Source organism: Oryctolagus cuniculus, chromosome 1, assembly GCF_051225735.1.
Source record: "Oryctolagus cuniculus isolate XC-2025 breed Fujian yellow rabbit chromosome 1, ASM5122573v1, whole genome shotgun sequence".
Classification (NCBI taxonomy): Eukaryota; Metazoa; Chordata; class Mammalia; order Lagomorpha; family Leporidae; genus Oryctolagus; species Oryctolagus cuniculus.
In genome coordinates, this window is record NC_142867.1 from 47,591,884 (window position 1) to 47,612,619 (window position 20,736).

The 20,736-nt window shown below is 40.9% G+C and overlaps 1 long non-coding RNA gene across 1 annotated transcript; it reads left to right on the forward strand.

Moving 5' to 3' along the window:
- Positions 1 to 250: 250 nt before the first annotated feature.
- LOC149128379 (uncharacterized) lies at positions 251 to 12,183 on the forward strand. Its single transcript, XR_016212728.1, has 3 exons — positions 251 to 727; positions 2,154 to 2,207; positions 11,730 to 12,183. It is a non-coding gene; the product is annotated as an uncharacterized LOC149128379 (long non-coding RNA).
- Positions 12,184 to 20,736: the final 8,553 nt, after the last annotated feature.

The window sequence follows — 20,736 nt, forward strand, 5'->3', positions numbered from 1 at the left end:
GTTTTCCTTCCTTTGGCGTAACCCTTTTCAAACCAGAGGGTCTTTTTACAATAACAAATGCAAAATTGCATTTGTCCCCCACCACCACCATCTGTAAGTAGCAGACACCGATTGTTCCATCTCTTTAGCAAGCTTCCAAAATCCACCTGTGCGCGGGAGAAAGCAGTCAATGGGAACTCCTTCATTAATGTGATTGAACTCCAATGACCTGATTTTCAAATATGCAGCCTTCAAACGGCCACCTGTAGGGTGCTATTGAGTCCTTCCACGTTGCCCCAGAATTTCCCCTGCAGAAGCACCCACGCCCGCTGGTGTGAACCTGAATGTTGACATTTTAAATGGTGCTCCAGAGAGCACAGGCACGTCCTTTACAAATGGAAAAACACCTCTGACCAGCTGCCAGTGATCCTCTGCTTCTTTCCTCCATTTAAGAACGAGAACGAGGGGCCGGCACTGTGATGTGGTAGGTGAAGCGTCCATCGGTGGAGCCAGCATCCTGTATGGGCTGCTCCACTTCTGATCAGCTCCCAGCTGATGGCCTGGGAAAGGAGTGCCAGATGGCCCGAGTCCTTGGGCCCCTGCACCCATGTGGGAGACCCGGAAGAAGCTCCTGGCTCCTGGCTTCGGATCGGCCCAACTCCAGCTGTTGCAGCCATTTGGTGAATGACCCAACAAATGGAAAACTTCTCTCTATGTCTCTCCCTCTCTCTGTAACTCTGCCTCTCAAGTAAGTAAATGTTAAAAAGAGAGAGAGAGATGAGAAAGAGCAGGAGGGAGTAGTAGCTCTCGTCTCCCATTAGAGGGAAATCTGGCCTTTTACAGTGACAAACATTAACATCACCACAACTGGCCCAAACAGTAAAGCATTTTGATCTTTTTCTTCCTGTTGTTCCTTTCCTCTGAGTTGTGCCAAGCTTTTTATTCTTTGCTTTGTGTCCATGTAAGATACTCATACAGTCTGTCATGAGGGGTCGGCACTGTGGCATAGTGGATAAAGCCAGTGCCTACAGTGCCAGTGTTGCATATTGACATCAGTTCAAGTCCCAGCTGCTCCACTTCTTATCCGCTCTCTGCTGTGGCCTGGGAGGGCAGTAGATGATGGCCCAAGTCCATGGGCTTGTGCGCTCATGTGGGAGATGCCAAAGAGGCTCGTGGTTCCTGGCTCCTGGCCTTGGATCAGCCCAGCTTCAGCCGTTGCAGCCATTTGGAGATTGAACCAGTGGACCTCTCTCTCACTCAGTCTCTGCCTTTCAAATAAATAAAGAAATCTTAAAAAAAAAAGGTAGTGGTTCTATACTTCTGCTTTCTAAAATTTATTGACATTTTTACTATGCAAAATACTTTAAAAGGGCAAAATGTAAAACATTTGATTTTAACTCTATTAAGAAGTAGGCAAAGGTAATAAAACTAAAAAACTAATAAAATTTAAAATCTAATAAAAGTTTTCCCATACCAATAGGTAATTCCTCATTTTAATGTAATATTGAATTTATTTTATTACAAATAACATTTTGACAAATCATATGTCCATTTGCACACCTCCTGTACCTCTCCACCTCTTATATCTTTTTATATTGCTTGTCTCACTCTCTTATCTAGATCCATTAAACTTATTTACTCTGTTTTATAATTTATTTTTGACACAGAAATACATTTCAAGGTTTTTCAAAGCAATTATATAAATGCATGCATTAATGATAACTATTCCCTTTCAAACCTTTAGTTCTCAACACTAAATCCTGAAAGAAAAATATTTGATTATACAAAATATTTTCATCTTTCTTCCTCTACAAACACAAGTACACATTCTTGTGAATGCTGTTTTAATTTAATATATATTGGAGATTCTTTCATATCAAACTTCCTACTCTTTAATGCAGTACTTGTCCTTCATAGCAAGATTCTTGCTCTTAAATACAGTATTTAATACAACTAACCAGTATTTGATTGTGTGGATGGATATAGCTTACACAGTACTGATGGTCACTTTAGCTGTTACCAACCTTTTTATTATTACAAATAATATTTTATTTATTAACTTTGTACATATGTCTCTTGATCATGCAAAAGTATAATTCTTGATAAATTCCTGGAGGAATAATTGCAGGGAGAAGAGTATGATACTTCATATACCATTGCAAATGTCTTTCCAGATATTAATGAGAGTGTCTGGTCTGCCATCAAATTTTCTGATGTTTTACATTTTGGTAAGTAAAATATAACTGTGCATAATTTTAATTGATGGGTATCCTATTATAAGTTTGACTTCCTACCCTTCCACATGTTTATGAGTCATTTATTTTCACTTACTAACAACAGAGAGCTGAATTGCAATTGAATTAATGACCTACAGATATTTTGTTATGGCCTTGTTAGAACTTGTATATAAATTGGGAGAATTAGTGCTTTGTCCATGATATGAGTTATTGGTATTTTCCCAATTTATTTATCTTTTGATAGAGATAGTTCATGCTGTGCCAATGATGCAGTTTGAAAGTCTTTCCCCATTCTGACTTGAAAACAATTTTCATATGATTTCTCCATGTACTATTATGTTTTCATTAGTTCTTTTGAAGTATTGACTTTATTGAGATTTATTCCAGCATCACATGGAAAACATGTTTTCTACTTTATTTTATTTTAGATAGGCACCATGTTAACCCTATCCATCCATTCAGTACTCCATGTTGCATCCATGATTTTAGCATGCAAACATTATCATATGATAAATTCCAAAATTCATAATTCTACAATTTTCCATTTATTGACATCTGTATGTACTAATACATTGTGCAATGTTGTGCTTTTTCAGGCTTGATGCTGTATTTTTTTATTTTTTAAAGATTTATTTATTTATTTGAAAGTCAGAGTTATACAGAGAGAGGAGAGGCAGAGAGAGAGAGAAAGAGAGGTCTCCCATCCTATGGTTCACTCCCCAATTGGTCGTAACAGCCGGAACAGCGCCAGTCCAAATCTAGGAGCCAGGAGCTTCTTCCGGGTCTCCCATGTGGGTGCAGGGGCCATCTTCTACTGCATTCCCAAGCCATAGCAGAGAGCTGGATCGAAAGAGGAGCAGTTGGGTCTTGAACTGGCACCCATATGGGATGCCGGTGCTTCAGGCCAGGGAGTTAACCCACTGCGCCAGAGTGCCAGCCCCTTGATGCTGTATATTAATCATCCTCATTACCTTTTTATTTTATAAGATGTAATGAAGTACATTTTCTCTTATTTCTTCCACCCATTTTTATGTAGAATCACTGTTTGTTTATGCAATAACACAGTATGCAGGCACCTGTTTTAACTGCCTGCTTGTGTAAGGTGATGTTTCCATGAACATCTAAAGTGTCCAGGAATATCATCATAGCACCTGCTATTCTCTCATATACCTGCTCCAATTAGTTGTTGGAGCACCCCTCTGCAACAATCCCAACAAGATCAGCAATGACCCCAAAATGAGAAGCCATAGGTCAATCTCTCAACCCTTCAGTTGCTACTTACACTTATTGTGCAACAACTCAACATTTGGGAGTCTGGAACACCATACACTCCTTGTATTATTCCTTCCCAAATGTTGATTTTATTCATGTTTCATGGATTTGATGGTTTACTCTCTATTTTGACATGTGCCCTCTATCATGCACAAAATCCCCATGTGCATTTCTCCCTAGTCTTGACACATTTAATCCATTTATTGGCTTCTTATATATGCATTCTGGATACAACTCCCTCTCCAGACTTCCAACACATGGAGATCCCAACAAAATTGTTCTCTTCCCCATCTTTACTTGCTCTTCGAGGGTCTTCATTCAGTCTTCTGAGGAAAAGTTTAAAAAGGATATGGCCTCATTGGTTGACAGTGACAGCGCAATGCCTGAGACAATGCCTGAGGTGCAATAGGTCTGTGTCCATTCACTAAGACTATAAAAACAAAGAACCAAGGCTAGATGGCTTGACAAGCACTGTTCTAGGTCCTGGAGATGTGCCTCCTTGGGATTGACATCCTAGGGAGGGAGACAGATCATTTTCCTGAAGGCAAGGATTTTGCTTAGTATGTTTTTGTACTTCCTGGAGTCTTTCAGTGCACTTTATCCTTGTTGTATGGAAGTTTTTATGACTTGTATTGGGAGCACATTTTGGAAGTCATGAATCCATGACACTTATGGAGCCAAATACTTTCCCATTGGAGCAAGTCAGGGTTTAGAAATTGAGACATCAGTTTCTCTGTCAGACATCTGCTTTCTTTCAGGACTGACTTCTCAGGCATGCACATGCAGTGTCAGTAGATGTGTGTGAGAAGGCATTATCTGTTCTTTGCAGGTTGAAGAGGAAAGTTAGCAGAAGGTAACAGAGATAAAGAGGCTGATGACCCTTATTAAGGAATGTTCTCATAAAAATATACCTGTAGTGAGTTTTGCTAGAATTATGGTAACAGACAAGAGAACTGAGAAGTCGCAGACACCACAGCATAGTTTCCTTCCATTGCTATTGGATATGAGAAACTGAAATTGCTACATGCATTTTGTTTTTTTTTTCATTTTCAATTCTCTTTATATACAGAAGATCAGTTTAGCATATATTAAGTAAAGATTTCAACAGTTTGCACCCACATAGAAACAAAAAGTGAAAAATACTGTTTGAGTACTAGTTAGAGCACTAAATCACAATGCACAGCACATTAAGGACAGATATCCTACATGAGGAGTAAGTGCACAGTGACTCCTGTTGTTGAAGTAACAATTTTTTTTATTACTTTTTTTTTTGACAGGCAGAGTGGACATTGAGAGAGAGAGACAGAGAGAAAGGTTTTCCTTTTTGCCGTTGGTTCACCCTCCAATGGCCGCCGCGGCCGGCGCACCGCGCTGATCCGATGGCAGGAGCCAGGAGCAAGGTACTTTTCCTGGTCTCCCATGGGGTGCAGGGCCCAAGCACCTGGGCCATCCTCCACTGCACTCCCTGGCCACAGCAGAGGGCTGGCCTGGAAGAGGGGCAACCGGGACAGAATCCAGCGCCCTGACCGGGACTAGAATCCGGTGTGCCGGCGCCGCTAGGCGGAGGATTAGCCTAGTGAGCCGCGGCGCCGGCCTTGAAGTAACAATTTGACACTCTTGTTTATGGCATCAGTAATCACCCTAGGCTCTTTTTTTTTTAACAGGCAGAGTGGGCAGTGAAAGAGAGAGACAGAGAGAAAGGTCTTCCTTTGCTGTTGGTTCACCCTCCAATGACCACTGCGGCCGGTGCGCTGTGGCCAGAGCACCGCGCTGATCCAATGGCAGGAGCCAGGTACTTCTCCTGGTCTCCCGTGGGGTGCAGGGCCCAAGCACGTGGGCCATCCTCCACTGCACGCCCTGGCCACAGCAGAGAGCTGGCCTGGAAGAGGGGCAACCGGGACAGAATCCAGCGCCCCGACCGGGACTAGAACCAGGTGTGCCGGCGCCGCAAGGCAGAGGATTAGCCTAGTGAGCCACGGCGCCGGCCGAACCCTAGGCTCTTGTCATGAGTTGCCAAGGCTATGGAAGCCCTTTGAGTTCTCCAACTTCGATCTTACTCTGACAGGGTCATAGTCAAAGTGGAAGTTCTCTCCTCCCTTCAGAGAAAGGTACCTCCTTTTTGATGACTTGTTCTTTCCACTGGGATCTCACTCGCAGACATCTTTCATTTAGGTCTTTTTTTTTTTTTTTTTTTTGCCAGAGTGTCTTCGGTTTCCATGCCTCAAATATTCTGATGGTCTTTTCAGCCTGTTCTTAATGCCTTAAGTGTGATTCTGAGGCCAGAGTGCTGATTAGGACATCTGCCATTCTATGAGTCTGCTGTGTATCCCACTTCCCATGTTGGATTGTTCTCTCCTTTTTTTATTCTATTAGTCAGTATTAGCAGACACTAGTCTTGTTTATGTGATCCCTTTGACTCTTAGTCCTATCATTATGATCAATTGTGAACAGATATTGCTCACTTGGACTAGTGAGATGGCATTGGTACATGCCATCTTCATGGGATTGAATTGGAAACCCCTGGAATGTTTCTAACTCTACCATTTGGGGCAAGTCCGATTGTGGGTGTCCCAGATTGTATATCTCTTCCCTCTCTTATTCCCACTCTTGTATTTAACAGGGATCACTTTTCAGTTAAGTTTCAAAACTTAAGAATAATTGTGTGTTAATTTCAGAGTCCAACCAATAGTATTAAGAGGAACAAACAAGAAAATACTAAAAAGCATAAAGTATTAAGTTGTACATCAACAGTCAGGACAAGAGCTGATCAAGTAACCATTTCTCATAGTGTCCATTTCACTTCAACAGGTTTCCTTTTTGGTGTTCAGTTAGTTGTCACCGATCAGGGAGAATGTATGATATTTGTCCCTTTGGGACTGGCTTATTTCACTCAGCATGATGTTTTCCAGATTCCTCCATTTTGTTGCAAATGACCGGATTTCATTGTTTTTGTCTGCTGTATAGTATTCTATAGAGTACATGTCCCATAATTTCTTTGTCCAGTCTACTGTTGATGGGCATTTAGGTTGATACCAGGTCTTGGCTATTGTGAATTGAGCTGCAATAAACATTAAGGTGCAGACAGCATTTTGTTTGCCAATTTAATTTCCTTTGGGTAAATTCCAAGGAGTGGGATGGCTGGGTTGTATGGTAGGGCTATATTCAGGTTTCTGAGGAATCTCCAGACTGACTTCCATAGAGGCTTAACCAGTTCACATTCCCACCAACAGTGGGTTAGTGTCCCTTTTTCCCCACATCCTCACCAGCATCTGTTGTTGGTACATTTCTGTATGTGAGCCATTCTAACTGGGTTTCACCTCATGTGAAACCTCATTGTGATTTTGATTTGCATTTCCCTGATAGCTAATGATCTTGAACATTTTTTCATGTGCCTATTGACCATTTGGATTTCCCCTTTTGAAAAATGTCTATTGAGGTCCTTGGCCCATCTCTTGAGTGGTTGTTAGTATTGTTATTGTGGAGTTTCTTGATCTCTTTGTAGATTCTGGTTATGAACCCTTTATCTGTTGCACAGTTTGCAAATATTTTTTCCCATTCTGTCAGTTGCCTCTCACTTTCCTGATTATTTCTTTTGCAGTACAGAACTTCTCAATTTGGTGCAATCCCAATAGTTAATTTTGGCTTTGACTGCCTGTGCCTCCCGGGTCTTTTCCAAGAAGTCTTTGCCAGTGCCAATATCTTGCAGGGTTTCTCCAATGGTCTCTAATAATTTGATGGTGTCTGGTCGTAGATTTAAGTCTTTAATTCATATTGAGTGGACTTTTGTGTAAGGTATAAGGTAGGGGTCTTGCTTCATGTTTCTGCATGTCGAAATCCAGTTTTCCCAGCACCATTTATTGAATAGACTGTCCTTGCTCCAGGGATTGGTTTTGGATCCTTGATCAAATATAAGTTGTCTGTAGATGTTTGAATTGATTTCTGGTGTTTCAATTCTGTTCCATTGGTCTATCCATCTGTTTCTGTACCAGTACCATGCTGTTTTGATTACAACTGCCCTGTAGAATGTCCTGAAATCTGGTATTGTGATGCCTCCGGCTTTGTTTTTGTTGTACAAGATTGCTTTAGCTATTCGAGGTCTCCTGTGTCTCCATATGAATTTCAGCATCATTTTTTCCAGATCTGAGAAGAAGGTCTTCGGTATCTTTATTGGTATTGCATTGAACTTTTAAAATGCTTTTGGGAGAATGGACATTTTGATGATGTTGATGCTTCCAATCCATGAGCATGGAAGATTTTTCCATTTTTTGGTATCCTCTGCTATTTCTTTCTTTAAGGTTTTGTAATTTTCATCGTAGAGATCTTTAACATCCTTGGTTAAGTTTATTCCAAGGTATTTGATTGTTTTTGTAGCTATTGTGAATGGGATTGATCTTAGCAGTTCTTTCTCAGCCATGGCATTGCCTGTGTATAGAAAGGCTTTTGATTTTTGTGCATTGATTTTATACCCTGCTACTTTGCCAAACTCTTCTATGAGTTCCAATAGTCTCTTAGTAGAGTTCTTTGGATCTCCTAAATACAGAATCATGTCATCTGCAAAGAGGGATAGTTTGAGTTCTTCCTTCCCAATTTGTATCCCTTTAATTTCTTTTTCTTGCCTGATGGCTCTGGCTAAAAGTTCCAGAACTATAATGAATAGCAGTGGTGAGAGTGGGCATCCCTGTCTGGTGCCAGATCTCAGTGGAAATGCTTCCAACTTTTCCCCATTCAATAGGATGATGGCCATGGGTTTTCCATAAATTGCTTTGATTGCATTGAGGATTGTTCCTTCTATACCCAGTTTGCTTAGAGTTTTCATCATTAAAAGGTGTTGAATTTTATCGGATGCTTTCTCTGCATCTATTGAAATAATCATATGGTTTTTCTTTTGCAGTCTGTTAATGTGGTGTATCACATTGATTGTTTTGCAAACATTGAACCATCCCTGCATACCAAGGATAACCCCCACTTGGTCTGGGTGGATGAGCTTTCTGATGTGTTGTTGCATTCTATTGGCCAGAATTTTGTTGAGGAATTTTGCATCAGGGATATTGGTCTGTAATTCTCTTTCAATGCTGCATCTTTCTCTGGCTTAGGAATTAAGGTGATGCTGGCTTCATAGAAAGAATTTGGGAGGATTCACTCTTTAATGATTGTTCTGAATAGTTTGAGAAGAATTGGAGTTAGTTCTTCTTTAAATGTCTGGTAGAATTCAGCAGTGAATCCATCTGGTCCTGGGCTTTTCTTTGTTGGGAGGGCCTTTATTACTGTTTCAATTTCTTTCTCAGTTATGGGTCTATTTAGGTTTTCTGTGTCATTATGGTTCAGTTTAGATAGATTGCATATGTCCAGGAATTTGTCCATTTCTGATAGATTTCCCTGTTTGTGGCATACAAGTCCTTGTAGTAATTTCTGATGATTCTTTTTATTTCTGTGGTGTCTGTTGTTACACTTCCTTTTTCATCTCTGATTTTATTGATTTGGGTTTTTCTTTTATTTTTTAGTTAGTTTAGCCAATGGGGTATCAATTTTATTCATTTTTTCAAAAAACCAGCTCTCGTTTGGCTGGTTTTTTGTAATTTTTTTTGGATTCAATCCTGTTGATTTCTTCTCTGATTTTAATTGTTTCTCTTCTCCTACTAGATTTGGGTCTGGTTTGCTGCAGTTTCTCTAGATCTTTGAGATGTGTTGAAAGCTCATTTATTTGGTGCCTTTCCAATTTCTTGATATAGGTACCTATTGCTATTAACTTTCCTCTCAACACTGCCTTTGCCATATCCCATAAGTTCTGATATGTTGTGTTGTTATCCTCATTTACTTCCAGAAAGTTTTTGATTTCTGCTATGACCCATTGTTCATTCAGGAGCATGTTGTTCAGTCTCCATGTGTTTGCATACTCTCTAGGTATTCCTGAGTTGCTAATTTCCAACTTCATTCAACTGTGGTCTGAGAAGCTGCATCGTATGATTCTAAAAAAAAAAAAAAAAGAATTTGCTGAGACTTGCTTTATGGCCTAGTATGTGATCAATCCTAGAGAAGGTTCCATGTGCTGCTGAAAAGAATGTAAATTCTTTAAATGTAGGATTGAAAGTTCTGTAGATACCTGTTAGATCCATTTGGGCTATAGCATCAATTAAATCTGCTATTTTCATGTTGATCTTCTTTCCGCTTGATCCATCTATTTCTGAGAGTGGAGTATTGAAGTCCCCCAGTACTATTGTATTGGAATCTAAGTCTCCCTTCAAGTCCCTTAACATATCTTTTAAATAAACTGGTGCCCTGTAATTAGGTGCATATACATTTATAATAGTTACATCTTCCTGTTAAATTGAACCCTTAATCATTATATAGTGCCCCTCTTTGTCTCTTAACAGTTTTTGTGTTAAAGTTTATTTTGTCTGATATTAATATGGCTACCCCTGCTTTTTTTTTTTTTGGTTTCTGTTGGCATGGAATATCTTTTTCCAACATTTCACTTTCAGTCTGCATGCATCTTTGATGGAAAGATGTGTTTCTTGTAGGGAGCAAATAGATGGGTTTTGTTCCTTAATCCATTCAGCTAATCTGTGTCTTTTAACTGGATAGTTGAGGCCATTAACGTTCAATGTGACTATTGATAAGTAGTAAATTTGCCCTTGCCATTTTCCCAAAGATATTTTCTAGTATATGCTTTGAGCTTTATAGCTACATGTATTTTGTTTTACTAAAATAACATCATTGAATATTTATGAAAGGGCTCATGTCGTTACTGTAGTAATCTTTTACACTGAAGAAATTAAGCCCATGGGCATGTTATCCACATTCAGACATTTTGGTGTATTTCTCTTTGTTGTATTAAATTGAGATTTAAGAAAAAGACTAGGTGGCTTGAATAATAAAAAAAATTTCTCTCAATTCTGGAGTATAGGTCTCAGATTAAGCCTTTTAGATGATGTTTCCTATTCTCTATGTCTTCACAGGGTCTTTCCTCTGTGTATATTCAAGTTCTAATCTCCACTTTTTTTTTAATTTTTTGCCAGGCAGAGTTAGACAGTGAGAGAGAGAGACAGAGAGAGAGTTATAGACAGTGAGAGAGGGACAGAGAGAAAGGTCTCCCTTCCATTGGTTCACTCCCCCAATGGCCACCACGGCCAGCACTGTGCTGATCCGAAGCTAGAAGCTGGGTACCTCCTCCCAGTCTCCCATGCAGGTGCAGGGACCCAAGCACTTGGGCCATCCTCTGCTGTGCTCCTGGGCCACAGCAGAGAGCTGGACTGGAAGAGGAGCAACTGGGACTAGCACTCGGTGCCCCAACCGGGACTAGAACCCGGGATGCCCGTGCTGCTGGTGGAGGATTAGCCAAGTGAGCCACAGCACTGGCCCTAATCTCCACTTTCTAGAAGCCCATCATTCATATTGGATCAGCGTCCACATTAATAGCTTTTCTTCAACTTAATTAACTTTTTATAGACACTCATCCAAATACTGTCACATTCTCAGGTTCATAGTGGTAGAGTTTCAGTGTACAACTTTGGAGGGCACACAATTCATTGATAACAAGGTTCATCCAAATATTTCCAGGAAAACCTATTGAAGAATTTTTCTAAATGTTTAAAATAGCTCCCAATTCAAATAATACATTAAAACTAGCCAATACCTTAGTTAAGCTATAGAAAGAGGCACCTAAAGAGGAAAACACTTAATACTTTAAATATCTACATGAAATAAAAGACTCCAAACATATAGAAATTCTAAGAAAATGTAAAAATGAATTTCCTGATTTAACCAGCATGTCTTATTTGTATGTGCTAAAATATTAAATAGTACCTGACAAAAATGTACAAGTATTACCTGTTAACCAAAACTACTTAAATAAAAAAGATAACCAATTTCATTACATAGAAGAAAAAGGATGTGTTATTTATGCCTAATTATTTACATTTTATAAAGACATATATACTCATTAATACTAATAAGGTAGAAACATAAATAAAAGTTTAGTGTGCAGAGATAATTATAAGAAAATAACAGGAAAGGAAAATATAGCAAGAGATAGACTCTAGAGAGTAGGATTTAGGAAGGCTTTCGCCATATGTGTGTTTCTCTGTAAAGCAGTTTAGAGAACCAAGCAGGTTATTGAACCAAAGAAACAATCCTCATGACAAATCAGACTGGCATTTACACTACATTATATTTTCTACTTTATAAGATCTTCCTACCGATGTGTCATTGAATTACTTTCCATTTTGTCTCTATCTCCATCAGGAGGAGGAAGGTGAGAAGAGGAGGCTCTGCATTCTGAATTAATCCCATGATATAGGAGTTGATTACATCCCTTCTGCTCCCATCAGCCAGCAATGACCACATGGTGTCATCATTTCAGCTTTCATCTCTCACATGTTGTGAAAGAAGAAAACAATGGAAATTGGGGGAAACATGGAAATTGGGGGAAACCAGAAGTCTAGAGACCCTGATTGTCTCTTAGATTCTATGCTCATGTGGAAATTTTTTTGGATGCTTCTGTGAAACAATGAATGGAACAAAAGGAAAAGCAGTAAGGAATCCTCACGAAGAGTTCCAGGAGACCAGTGGTTATTACTGGACCTGTTCTTTGTGTTGTGATCTCAGGAAAATTGCTTTGAGTCTAAGGCACAGTTTCTTCCTGTGCTAAAAGGGATATTAAAATAGATGGTAGGGAAGTTATGAGGGGGGAGGGAAGCCACTGTAATCCATAAGCTGTACTTTGGAAATTTATATTTATTAAATAAAAGTTTAAAAAAAGACACCACCACAAAAAAAAAGTTTTATTTATGAAATGCATGAAGTTTGTGTACCTAAATAAAATTTTTCTGGGAAAAAATGTAGATGGTATTCAGGAGTGCACACTAAGTGCTGGGGTATAATAATGAACAACACAGGTGCAACTTAGTTTGTATGGATCATCAGGTTTGATGAGAAGAATGTACACCACGTTCTATGAATAGACGTACAAACTGTTAACTGTGCTGAAAGGTTATGGTTTTCCACGTCTAGCCAGTCAGGACTGGGGGGCTTGTCTCTCTAAGTGAGCATATGTTGGAGGCATTCACTCCTGGGTGCCTCCCTGAACCCAAATAGGAAGCCATGACCTCAGTGCACTTTGAGGCTCCCTGCCCTGTGACTTCTCTGCATTCCAGAGCAATGGCTACCTTCGTGGGGCAGGAAAGAGCTCCTGGGTTTTGTTCCTTATTGACTCTTGCTCACCTCTCCTTGTCACGGGTTTCTCCTGCTCTCTAGAGTTCGCCTTCACTAGATGTTTTTGATACACAAATGTGACTGTCGTCCTGGATTTACTTTGGTAATTGCTCCTCTCCTTTTATCCCATCCAGGTGGAATCAACACACATACTATTGGTTCCAAAGGGCTGACCCAAAGGAGGGACCTAGAGGCAGCCCTGCCAGGAACAAAACTGCACAGTGTGAGACCAGAACAAATCATCAATCCTTCCTGTGTTTCCATTCCATCCTCTGCAAAATGGGAAAAATACTCATTCTTACCTGCTAGGCTCTTGAGAGGATTCAAATGAACAAAATTCTCAAACTCCTAATAACCTGCCGACCTGCTATTATTCACCCAGATGTGGGCTAGTTCTCTCTCCAATTAAAATCTGCATGAGCTTCTTTCTTTGCATTTCAAGCCCCACATTTTTTCTTCTTCCCGCACAGACTCCTCTCATACAAAACTTCTATCAGCAAAGGAAACTCTACTGAAGATCTCCTGGGACAGAGAATGGAGTAAGTGTATAATGCACACTCCACATAGCACACCACTCAATATCCCTCTGTAGATATCCCCAACACTTCAAATACCTCTTCTGAGTGGCACTCAGACCTCACTCTTACTTGCTGCTTCCTCCTCTATAATGCTGAGCAATCCAGTTCACCCTGAAACCCCACCCCACAGGATGTACCCAAATGCTTCTATGTGCTCAGCAGAGCCATACTAAGTCCTTGCTTCAAAGGTACTTCAGTAATCAATTTGAATTCTTTAGACACACACAAGCAAAAGCACAGTTGTTCACTGTGCTTTTTTCTGCGAAATTTTCTTCATTTCTTATTAGATATGTGTTCTAAAGGCTTTGTGTTTTCATTTTAATTTTTCCATTTACTTCAAATCTCCACTAGTATTAGGTTATTCACTCATGCACTCATTTGTGGAATAAATGTTGAGAACAGTGTTCTGTACTCATAGCTAGTCACTGGAGATGTAAAAAGTGCCCCTATCTCCAGAGGCAGGCACACTCAGCCATTTTGAGTCCACATACCCAACCATTCTCACACCTGCCTTAACAAGGAGACACATTTACCTCATGTCCCTAGAGTATGGTCTTCTCTCTCCTCCATGATGGGTTGCCCCTATCCATGAGCATGGCCTGGAATCATTTCTGCCTTTCTGAATCCCTGCACTTGGGAGAAAATTTCTGATGGAGAGCAGAAAATGCCTGTTATTAGGAATGGGAGTATATACATGAAAATATTACTTCTATGATAGAAAGGAAAACACTAAAAAAAAATGCTAGGGACAAGCCGCAGTGAGCCTTAAATTCCCTAAGATATATTTTGCTCTTTAGTTAGAAAGCCCCACAATGCAATCTTACATTGCTTGATGGTGCTAGCTGGGCTCATAGGTGGCATTGTTTACTGGGAGGTGAACTTGATGGGAAAAGCAAGGTTGATATGGAGTGGGAATGGGGTCAAGACCCCAAGACATCTCAGTGAGGATCTTGTCTCAGACTTCTTTCATTTTCTAATAGTCCCTTTACAGGAAATTACAAGGCTATCCAGAATCTTCAGGTACTTGTCTTCATCCCTAGAAGTCACACAAAATCCTGTAGGCACATCCCATATAAAGGATTGATAAGAAGCCTCTGGCATTGCTCAGTCATGCAAAGGCTCACTCCTTTAGTCTGGGTAAGCTCTCCATTTCCTTCAAAAAGTGGAGGAAAGGTTAGAGTATATACCAAGAATTGTCTTGTTTCAAAAGTCAGTTATGGGGCCGGCGCCGCGGCTCAGTAGGCTAATCCTCCGCCTAGCGGCGCCGGCACACCGGGTTCTAGTCCCGGTCAGGGCGCCGGATTCTGTCCCGGTTGCCCCTCTTCCAGGCCAGCCCTCTGCTGTGGCCCGGGAGTGCAGTGGAGGATGGCCCAGGTGCTTGGGCCCTGCACCCCATGGGAGACCAGGAAAAGCACCTGGCTCCTGGCTCCTGCCATCGGATCAGCGCGGTGTGCCGGCCGCAGCGCACTGGCCGCGGCGGCCATTGGAGGGTGAACCAACGGCAAAGGAAGACCTTTCTCTCTGTCTCTCTCTCACTGTCCACTCTGCCTGTCAAAAAAAAAAAAAAAGTCAGTTATGGTTGTTGCTCTAGGTTCACATCCCTATTTCTACATTAAGGTGTTAAGTCTGGAAAAAGAAATAGATAAAAGGCAAAGACATATGCCAGTAGTTATATCTAAAGTCAGTTACAATTTTCCCTCTAAATTCATACCTTTGGGTAATGCATTTAGCAGAGAGGTAAAATGGTGCTTGGGATGCCCACAGCCAATTTAGAGTACCTTGGTTAGTCGTAGTTATACTCCTAACTCCAACTTCCTGTTAATGCACACCTTGGGAGGCAACAGATGAAGAATCAATTACTTAGGGACCTTCCATAAATGTAGGAGACTCTATTGAGTTCCTGACTTCTGGTGCAGCCTTGACTGTGGCAGACATTTGGGCAGTAAAAAAGCAGATAGGAAAGATGATTCTTTGTCTTTCTCCCTCTCTCTCTGCCTGTCCCTCTCACTTCAAATAAATAAAATAAACAAATAAATTTATATCTTTGTATTTCTACCTTGAAGTGTTAACATGCACAGGACCATGTAATTTCCTTCAGAAAATGACAAAAGATGTGAAGCTTTTTTTCTGAAAACTGGGCACTGGAAATCCCAACTGTTGGATTTCTGAAAGGGGTCTACCATAGCTTGACCCCATTTGATGCCTCTCCTATATTTTGCTCATTATTTCCACATTCAATTATGTTTCAAGGAGAGAATGCTAATTAGATATTCATTGAAGGAGTAAGACATACAGACTTGCTTCCCAGAACTTGGCTGATACAAACACAACAGTCCTTGTTTGCTTCCAAGATTATTCTACTTTATATACCTAAAATGCCCGCACTGTGGAAATAGATGGACCAAACTGGGATAACTTAGAAGTGTTTCTTGAAGACATACAAACAAGAGGTGGGCAGGGTTAAAGAAGGGACAATGGTCAGTAGGGCAAGCTATGCTGAAGCACTATTTCCACCACAAAGATTAAAGGAACAAGGGAAGGAGAAGTTGCCAGAGAGGGATTGCCATAGCTGTAGCTGCAGCAGTAGGAGAAAACTACCAGACAAGAGGAGAAGACCTGCCTTTTCCAAGACACAACCTGTGGGAAACATATTCTTCTTTGCTACAGTATAGTCTTGGTTGCACTAAAAAGACAAATTACAGTAATGGCTTAGACACAAAGACCTGGCTGGAAGCCCCAAGGCATTGGCTACCAGGGTCCTTCCATATTTCTGTTCCTCAATGCCTAGCCAAGGCTCTCATCCTGAGAGTCCTAACAGTGCTCCTGGACACATCAGGAATCCAGCCTGTAGTAAGAGGAAGAGGGGATCAGGAGGTTATTTCCTTCTTTTGATAACATCACCCAGGAACTGGTTACATCACTTCTGCTCAACTCCTGTCTTGGTTATTGTCTAGTCATGTGGTGTCTTCCAGCATCAAGAAAAATTGGAAAATGGGGTCCATTTCAGAAATATTATGTGACAGAAGAGGACAGTGGACACTGGGGATATCTACAGTTTCTACAGCTCGACTGTCTCTCATGTTCTGTGCTCACTTGAAGATTTTTCTGAAACTTCTTAGGCTCAACCCAAATGTCCATCAACTTAAGACTGGATAAAGAAATTATGATGTATATATACTATGGAATACACTATATAGCAGTTAAAAACGAAATCCCTTCATTTGCAACAAAATGGGTACAACTAGAAATCACTATATTTAGTTAAATAAGCCAGTCCCAAAAAGACAAATACCATATGTTCTCCCTGATCTGTGGTAACTAATAGAGTACCCAAAAGGTAAGATATAGGAGTGAAATTGACACTTTGAGATACAATTATCTTTAAAAGCCCTTGTCTCAGTTGTTGAGGGACAGTGTTTTTTTTGTCAGTTTTTTGCTTTCATACTATTTGTTGAACTCCTTACTTAGTGTAGAGTTAATCATATGAGTATAAAGTGAACTGAAAATAGATCTTTGTAAAAAAAAATCAGAATGGGAATAGGAGATAGAGGAGAATGAAGTGTAGGAACATGGGCAGGAGGGAAGGTAGGGTTAAAAATATCACTGTGTTCCTGAATCTTTATATATGAAATACATGAAATTTGTGTCTCTTTTTTTAAAGACTTTATTTATTTATTTGAGAGGTAGAGTTACAGACAGTGAGAGGGAGAGACAGAGAGAAAGGTCTTCCTTCCATTTGTTCCCTCCCCAAATGGTCGTAACGGCCAGAGCTGCACAGATCCGAAGCCAGGATCCAGGAGCTTCTTCCCGATCTCCCGTGCAGGTGCAGGGGCCCAAGCACTTGGGCCACCTTCTACTGCTTTCCCAGGCCATAGCAGAGAGCTTGATTGGAAGAGGAGCAGATGGGACTAGATCCGGCACCCATATGGGATGCCAGCACCACAGGAGGAGGATTAATCTACTGCTTCACGGTGCCAGCTCCAGAAGTTTGTATATCTTAAACTAAAAATTTGTAAGAAAGAATTACAAAATGAAAGGAGACAAGACAGTGGGAAGCCTTAGACAAAACTTCAAGAGAACAGATTTCACAAAAATGGAATTTAAAAATAAGTTTATTTTTATGGAAAATATTGTGAAATTCATGCATGCAAGAGGTCCTCTGGGGGCCAGTGCTGTGACACAACAGGTTAAGGCACCACTTGCAATGCCTGCATCCCATTTGGGTACCAATTCATGTCCCTGCTGCTCCACTTTTAATCCATCTCCCTGATAATGCAGCTGGGAAAGGAGCAGAAGATGGCCCAAGTACATGGGCCCCTGCCACCTACTTGGGAGACACGGATGAAGCTCCTGGCTCCTGACTTCATTATGAACCAACCAACCCCAACTGTTGTGGCCTTTTGAGGAGTGAGCCAGTGGATGGAAGAAATTTTCCCTCTCCCTGTAATTCTGCCACTTTAATAAATAAATAAATCTTTAAAAAAAAATAAGAGATCCTCAAAAAGTTCAAGAAAAAATATATTTTTAAAAAACTATAGGTGAATTTTCATTTTTTTCTGCACCAAACTAAATTTATCTTTGAATTCCATTTCCCACAAATTTTGGAAATAACCTCACAGATGCACAGACTGCAAAACTGCCTCAGTGGGGACAATGGAGATGCTGGTTTTCCTCTCACATCTTTTCTGGCCAATGAGGACTGTGGGAGCTTCTCCACCTAGGTGATCTCACAGTGAATCCTTGAGTTCTTGATGGCTTCCTGCAGCCCTGGAGGAGGACCAGTCCTCTTCCCACTGAAGGTCTCCTGCCACTCTGAGACCTCTGGTTCCTGAGCCTATCGGTGCTGGTGAGACGAGAAAGGAACCCTGGATCCTGCTCTGCTCCTGGCTGGCTTCCACTCACCTTTGACTTCCACTCTGACTTCAATTCCTCCTTCTTGAGTGTCTTTTGTTAGTTTTTTTTTTTAATCCACAAGTTTGAGTGCCATTCTGAATTGAACTTGAAATGACTCCTCTCCTTTTCAAAGCCATGTGCAATGAACACCCCGTGGTCAAAAGAACTGGTAAGCCCAATCACCTGCCCCCACAATGCAGGGGGAAACCACAGCTTCTGTGGTTTAGCTGCTTAGAACCCACCTCAGCTAAAAATAAGCAATATGGTCAGAACATGTCTGCCTGCCTGCCATGACCTTAAGCTAATTTAAGGTCATTATAGTAAAATTACCATGGCTGACACACCTACTTCCATCCTGCACCTAACACCAGGACATTTCTGAGATTTCCAAGAAAAAACAAAGGAATGAACAATACTCAAGTTCCACTCTCTTTGAATACTCAGTGAAGCCCCAGCCCAGACACTGCCCCTTGTGCCTTCAGTTCTGATAAAGGGATGAACCCAGACCTCAAGGTGTGCAGTTCTATTTTAAGCACACTCCCACTTTGCCCTGAGTGTGTACTTTCACTTTGCGTGAACATAAGTCTTGCTTCTTTGCTGACCTTTACAAAAAAAAGGCAGGGGCAGCGGGATCAGGTGAATCCGATGCATTGTTGGGCTCCACACCACTCAGTGTCAGACCAAAGACTAATCACTCCTTTTTGTGTTCCAATTCGATCCCTTGCAAAATGGAGAAAACACTACTCTTATAAGCTCTTGAGAGGATTCAAAACTTCTGCTCAGCTCATGCTTATTCACTAGATGTGAGCTGGTCCTATGTCCAGCTGAAATCTGCATGAGCACCTCTCCATACATTCCAATCCACACACTTTTCTACTGCCCATTCACACAAAACCTTTCATCAGCAAAGGAAACTCCACGAAAGATCTCCTGGGGGAGAGAATGGAGTGGTTTTATGTTGTGCACAGCACACCACTTGGTAGTCCTCTGTAGATATCCCACACTTCAAATAGCTCTTCTCCGGGATACTCACACTTCACCCTCGCTAGCCCAATTCTCTGTATTACAGAGCGATTTGTCTCAGATCCAAGTCCAACCCCCCACATCGAATGCCAAAAAGGTCCTAAGCATTTGACAAAGCCATAGGGAGTCTTTATATCAAGGTCACATCAGTCGGGGCGGTGCTGTGGCATAGTAGGTTAAGCATCTGCCTGCAGTGCTAGCATATCCCATGGGCACTGGTTCAAGTCCCAGCTGTTCTGTTTCTGATCCAGCCTGGAAAAACAGTGGAGGATGGCCCAAGTGTTTGGACCCCTGCACCCGTGCGGGAGACCCAGAGGAAGCTCCTGGCTTTGGATTCATTCAGCTCCAGCCACTGCAGCCCATTTGGGGAGTGAACCAGCGGATGGAAGACCTCTCTCTCTTCTTCTCTCTTTGTAACTATGCCCCTCGAGTAAATAAATATATCTTTTCTAAAAACTGTCTGTACTAATTTATTAGAAAAAGACACATTGGTCAACTTCAGTTACCTGGATGCACATAATTCTAAAAAATAAAGTTTTCATTTAAAGAATTACGAGGGGTTGTGGTTTGGCCTACTGGTTAAGACACCATTTGGGGTGTCCAAACCCCATGTCAGAGTGTCTGGGTTAAAGTTCTGGCTCTGCCCCCAATTCCAGCTTCCTGCTAGTGCAGACCTTGTGAGATAGCAAGTGATGAATAAAATAGATCCCTGCCCCTCACATGAGAAATCTGGATTACATTCCCAGCTTTCCTTAGGCCTGGCCCTGCCCTGGAACATGGTAGGCATTTGGGGAGTGAACCAACAGAAGGGATCATTCTCTTGCTCTTGTTCTCTGGTTCTCTCATGCTCTCTCTCACTCTCACTCTCTTGCTCTCTCCATCTCTACCTCCATCTCTACCTCTACCTCTCAGTCTCTATGTTTGTGTGTCTTTCATCTCTCTGACTCTCAAACAATAATTATAAAGGATTATGATGAATCAAATTTCCTCCATCTCATTATATGTACATGTTCTAATACTTCCAATTGTGTCTTCATGGGGGGGGGGGGCAGTTTACTACCTTTAGTTTGTTTTATAAAAGAGTTTTCTTCATGTAGAAAATTAGGATTCCTGAAACTAACACATTTAATAATTAAAATAATTCATCAAACAGGAGTTATTTGTACAGGTAATATGTCACAAGATAATGTACTGAGATAATTTTGTTCTTTTTAAAAATCAAGAAGATGTATATGGTTAGAGATTGATGGTTTTAGATGACAAATGTCCTTTTCAGATTTTCATCACCAAAGAAAAAATAAAGCATTTTATACACTTAAAACTGTCATTAGTGCATTTAGATTTTGGAGAAGAAATCAAAAGGTAAAAATACTTCTACAATAATACAATGTTAATATAAATTGGTCATGTTCTGAGGTCATTATAGTGAGCTACCGCCATTAAGAAAAGTGACTTCTTGGTCCAAATTAATGAAACATTTAAAAAGATCGTCTTTAGATAAACTTACTTGAGGGCAATGAATTTTTAAGACATATTCTGATGTT